The sequence below is a fragment of the Alligator sinensis genome, unplaced genomic scaffold, assembly GCF_000455745.1.
Source record: "Alligator sinensis unplaced genomic scaffold, ASM45574v1 scaffold109_1, whole genome shotgun sequence".
Lineage (NCBI taxonomy): Eukaryota > Metazoa > Chordata > Crocodylia > Alligatoridae > Alligator > Alligator sinensis.
This window is the reverse complement of record NW_005841852.1, coordinates 2052031-2058228: the sequence shown is the minus strand read 5'-3', so window position 1 is coordinate 2058228 and position 6198 is coordinate 2052031. Positions and strand designations below refer to the sequence as shown.

Below are 6198 nucleotides of genomic sequence, written 5' to 3'. Positions count from 1 at the left end.
CCCCCCCCCCCCCCCCCCGCCGCTCAGCCGCAGCCGGATAAACGCCCGTCTGATGACCCGTGCCGGCAGCGCCGGCGCGTGGACTTCCTTCGGCTCCTCCGGCCCTGCGGGAGGTAAGCGGAACCCTTTGCCGCCGCGGGGTTTCCCGGCGTTCCCGCTCCCCTGGGACAGGCTCTATAAGCTGGTTATATAGAAGAGGTCACAAGCAGCATCCTCAGTCTTTGCCTTAATTCATTTCCTTCAATTTACCCTCTAGATGCACCCTTTGTTCATCACCTCCCCACTTTTTTTGGACGCTCCAAAATCTGCATACCAAGTTCAACAATTTACAATACCTTCTGATGATATTCATCCTATCCTATGAATGTCGATATCTATTTGCCTTTTCTGTGCAGTTACCCACAAAAGTCCTATACTGTTTGTTGAGGAATTAGCGGAGTTAGAGATTGACTGCCACAACTAACTTATAGTATCAGCCAGAAAAGCTTTTTATTTAAAAATAATTCTTGTGAAAGACTAATCCACTGTCATTTTCAAATGCACAACGGAAAATGTTCCCTTATTTCAGTGAAATCTAAACCAGATATTCAGCTTAGCTAGTATATTAGAATACAGATATCTTGAATATATAACACTATAGACAGTCACCGTCCTCCTTGATGATCGATGGAGAGCTGCTCTGGCAGCTGCCTCCAGGTACATCTATTGGAAGGGGAAGGGAAAACAGGCATTGCGAGGGGGTGAAGATTGAGGCGGGAGGGAGTGGGGCAGGGCTGGGGGCCCATGCCCCTCCACATTTGTGTGCAAGGCAGGGGAAGATGTGAGCTGTTCACTGTGGGGCTCAGGGCTCTCCACCTTGCTGCCCTAGTCCCAGGGGCCTCCAGTGTGGGAGGGTGGAGCGGGGCAGGGGGACTTGGTGTTGCCACTGCCGCCACCACCACTACCACCAGGCGCCCCATGCAAGCCATGCTGCCAAAGTGAGACACTCCCTGCCCACCCAGAAGCACAACTCTGCACCACCAATAAGAGCAGGGACCAGGCAGCATGTAGCCACTAGGTCCTATAGCCCTGGCAGCTGGGGCCCCCCTCTGGCAGAGCTGGGAGGGGGGGGCTGTGGGTTAGCAGTGAGGGGTATCGGCAAGGCTTGTGGGGGGGTGTGTGGCTTGGGAGTGAGGGGCAACAGCACGGGCAGGGACAGGGCACAAACATTTAAGGGCTGCTCAGGGCCACAAAGCAACAGCGGGACAGCTGCAGCTGGACCCACTTCCTGGTGAACAAAGCGGGCAGGGGAAGCTCTGATTTTCCATGATAAAAAAACCAAAATCAAACACTAAAATACATAGGTATTTAGATTTTTTTTTTACTGTAATGACTGAGGCACTGATAGGCTTCTAAACTGCTTTAAAATGTAAATATACGAATAAAACATTGTGTTCAACTGATACCTACTGTCACAACCCAAAGGGTGTGATTTTTGTTTGTGTGTGCTTCGGCACTGCTAAATTGTCCCCGCTAAATTATAGCTTCTTTGCACGATGGAGTTTTCTGCTGCAAAAGAGAACCCTGGTGCAAGGGAGAATTTCCTGCCAATTTGAAGCTTTAGTGATTGGCTTGCTAGCCGTATAAAAGGCTTGAGTGGTTTCCACCCAAGTTGGAGGACTCCACGAACACCGGGAGGAGGAGACTTCACCCTGTGTGAAGATCTCTAAGCGCTGCGGATCCTTACGGACCCAGTGCATTTCAAGCAGGCAACGGAGGTCTGATCAACCTCTAGCCTCTCCCCGTCGTCGATCGCAGTCCAGACGTATCCCTTCCCGCGCGCAAAAGAACCGGACCCACGGAGCCTAGCAAACTTTGTGTGAGTCCTTGCCGGACGACTTCAGAGCTCTTCTACCCAGTTTCGAGTCCTGCAGGTTTATCTTCCCGTCGCCGAAAACCCTTGCGATGTACCCTCGTGTTTTACATCTTCCTGTCGCCGAAAACCCCTTGCGACGTACCCTCATGCCCTGCAGGTTCGAATTTTGTTTTGTTGTCTGTCTGTAACCGCAATTTAAGCAAGTTTTCCAGCCTACACCACTGCCATCTCGGTGTAAGTAAACAGTCTTTAAAACTACCACTAAGCGTTTGTGCCTAATTCCAGCTCGACGGCCTTCCCTCTCCGACCCGGCGTGCCCGGGCTGCTGGCCACAGCCCGCGTGCAGCACGGAAAAGGGCTCGGGTCGCTCCCGGCCCGCACACCTACATGATAGATAGATAGATAGATAGATAGCTATTAGTGGCGTTTCATTTTAATCATACATTTTGTTGTTTGGGGGGGGGGGGTTTAATCAGAGAATTTGGGATTTTTTACAAAGAAAATCAGGATTCCTGCTTATCAGCCCTGCTCTCAATCTATTAAGCTCTCTTTTCATTCTACTTGTCAAAAGTTCCTGTAACACTAGGTAGACACCAATCAGTACTGCCTGACATTTCTTTCCAGACATCTCGATCAGTATAAAGTTCATTGGCACATTTAATGTCTCTTTTTAGCTTCCTAGACTACTTTTCCCAATTCATTAAATAAGCCAGGCACTCAATTATTTGTATCCATTTTTTATTGAAAAGTGGCATTTTTCTATTATACTTTCTCTTAATATTAAATGCATATGAAACATCATTTTATTTTTAGTTACAACAACAACTTCTTATACTAAGTAGCAAAAAAACTATGCCTGCCTACTCCAGTAAACCATTTGGACTGCCAACCATTTGTTGAGCCAGGTGCTTGATTATCCTTTTTTAAATTGTTGCCGGCTTCACTTAACTATATACTTTGTGACAGCACTGCAACCTCCCCTTTAAAAGTGTTTTTACGCACCAAAATAGCTGAAGAAGTTATACTTGCTTATTTTAAGTATTTTTCATATACAAATTACTATTGTTGAGTAATAAGGTCTATAGACTTTATTCTTTCCCCTGCCACAAACCTATTGCATCATCAAGGGCAAGTTACTTCACATCTGTCCTTCATATCCACCATCCATGAAATGGAAACACTATCAAACCTTTTTTATTAAACAACAACAACAAATGTTGAAATTTATGGCAGAAATGCACCTTAAGGGATATACTAGTGATGAATGATGCAATAAAGTTCAACTGAGAGAGAACGACTGGGGCAGCAGCTCCAGATACCGTCTTTTGGGGGTTGGAGAAGCAAACAATAACCATTACTGCAACTGGCCATGCGACTGCCACTAGCAGCCAGTGCTGCTCCACGCACCACTGCTGCTCAAGGCACCTCTGTCCTCAAGGCATACCTGTCATTGATTTGCAAATGGTTATGAAAAAAAATTATTTAATCTTATTCAATTTCTGTAAAGCAGATACTAGTTAATTTTGCAAAGTATAACATATTGCAGCAGTTCTTAAACATAACATTTACTGATAAACAAAATACCTTTCTTCTTTTTTTTTAGAAGCTTTAAATGCCATAAGTGTTTGTTAAGTATATGAATACTGGTTATCCTTCTGCTTTTCTGTCAATTACAAAAGATAATGCTATAAACTGTAGTATTTTCACATGCTGTTAGCATTCCAGGGCAGAACATACTCTTGAAACTTGAAAGATGGAATAATTGTTTAAAAAAAGGGAAAGTGTTTTTCCTCATTTGGAATAAAAAAAAAAGCTTCCATTAACTGTACACTACAGGGAATTATAAAGAAATTAAACTTGCATTTTGAACAGCAAAAGGAAATTGAACACCAATACTGAAATCATAATACAGTGATACCACAAAACAGGATGCTGATTAGAAAGTTTAAAGACAATTAAATTGGAGCTAAGTTCAAACAAATACAGTACGTACTCCTAATTGCTGAGCAACCCATGACAAGGCTGAGTAGCACTTTCTCACCTGACCAGGCTGTAAGGCCTAGTGTCACAACTGCTAAAACATACCTTGAGTGAATTTGAATGCATATGGACTTAAATTTATTCATAAACAGATTTTGTAATGAATATTCACTTCACATTAGAAATCCAGATACATTTGATTTAAAATTTAAGGTCAAGTTTCTGGGTATAAATAGGTGTTCATTTATAGAAGAGAAAACTTTTAAGAAATTCTATGGTTACAGGAGCTGAGCAATGCACAGGCAATCTTTCTGTTAGAGCAACTCTCACAGAGGACAACATCAGGTGTCAACAAGGAAGTTCTTTCTCCTGGACCAGGGCATGTTTCCCCACAGAGAAATTTAATGAATGTTCGTACATTCTAATATCTACAGCGAGAGCAAATATTCTCCCATAGAAATATAATACCTGTACATGGCCTGGTTGAATTAAAAGGCAGTTTATTTAATTGCTTCACTAGTTATATAGTTCACTATTACATGGTTATCAACCCTAAGTGATAAATGACTAATAAGAAGAGAGTTGATAGATATAAGATGCTGTGGTTCTTAGCCTAGTATCCAGACCTTGGAATCCTTCTTCCTCTCACTTTTCCATGTGGAAAGGTATGGGGAGGGAGGGAGGGAAAAGTATCACTATACACCAAACACCTAAGCAGAAGACATGGATATTAAAGTTGAAAAGACAGGCGCACAACAGTCAGAAAATTCAGAAAACTTTTCTCCCCCATACATTATAGTTTCACAGTTGGTAGGGTCGGAAGCCAGTCTGTCACTGGTCATAAAAAATGAGCAGATGAGCAGATCATCAAGTCCGACCCCCTGCCATGGGCAGGAAAGGATGCTGGGGCCAAATGACCCTGGCTAAGTGATTATCTAGCCTCCTTCTGAAGACCCCCAGGGTAGAAGCGAGCACCACTTCCCTTGGAAATTGGTTCCAGATCCTAGCCACCCTGACTATGAAGTAGTGCCTCCTGATACCTAGCCTGAATCTACTCTCAGTCAACTTATGACCATTATTCCTTGTTACTCCCAGTAGTGCTCAGGGGAACAGGGACTCTCCCATTGCCTGGTGGTCCCCCTTGGCCAGTTCACAGACAGCTACCAGATCCCCTCAGCCTTCTCTTGCGGAGGCTGAACAGGTTCAGGTCCTATAGACTCCCCTCGTAGGGCCTGCCTTGCTGCCCCCTGATCATGCGAGTGGCCCTCCTCTGGACTCTCTCAATGCTGTCCACATCCCACCTGAACTGCGGCGCCCAGAAATGAACACAGTACTCTCTTGATTTTTTAACTTGTTATGTATTTCATGGTGTTACTGTATTTCAGTAGCAGATCTATGCACAAAGGAGACTATATACGCCTGCTGGTTAAAAATAACCTTTCTATTCCCAAGTGCCATAAGGAAATAAATGTTATTACAGATGAAAATGCAAAGACATTTTCTGTTAAAATAAAAGGTTCCATGGGAATGAAAAGTTACGTTCCCTAAAAAAAAAAAGTGTTCTTGATAGGCTTCTAAAAAATCACGCTGAAGGTACTAGCAAGGATTCCAGGTTTTTCTCATAAAACTTTCAGATTTAAAACAATGACATCAATTGCAGCTTTTTTATATAAAAGCAAAAAAACACAAAACAAACAAAAACAATAATTTGTTACATCAAATTAAAATACCCTATTTACTCAAATAGAAGATAACCCTGAATATAAGCTCACCCCCCAGTAATTAGATTCTACATGGGGAAACACTGCTGTCACCCGCTGTTGTACTCCCCCTGCCCTCCTCAGCCTGGCTCCTATCATTAGTGGAGCCGTGTGAGATGAGGAAAGACCAAGTTGTCCTGTGCCTCATCTGCATATAAATTATTGGAGCATCCCAGGACTCATGAAAAGAACACCCAGTTCCAGTCATGAGTGGTGGGCTAATCAGCGCATGGATCCTTTGGCAGGGGGAGGGTGTTAATATAGAGTACACACACATACAGACAGTCCTGTACATGCAAGTAGCTGCTGAAGTGATGCTCAAAAGTGGGTTTATGAAGTATCTGCGCTAAGACTTGCAGCATTTAAAAAAAAAAGGTAATGTGCATCAATTCTGGACAAACTGAAGCCTATACATTGTTTTCAAATTTCTTCCACACTTCCATGTGCTCAGGGAGAGCAGGGTCTGCCAGCAAAGAGAAGGGGAAGGGGCTATCAGGGGAAAAATTTGGGAAGAAGCAGAGAGCAAAAAGCTACTTGACCTCTCAAATTTATTTTCCCTGCTACGGCGGGGGGGGGGGGGGGTCGGCCGAAACAAAACAAAAA

General features: G+C 43.8%; 1 protein-coding gene across 1 annotated transcript in view; it reads right to left on the bottom strand.

Annotated features, from left to right (window-relative positions):
- The window catches only part of ADK (adenosine kinase), a 563842-nt gene that overhangs the window by 514632 nt on the left and 43012 nt on the right, over positions 1–6198 (bottom strand). The gene's annotated exons all lie outside the window — the stretch shown is intronic.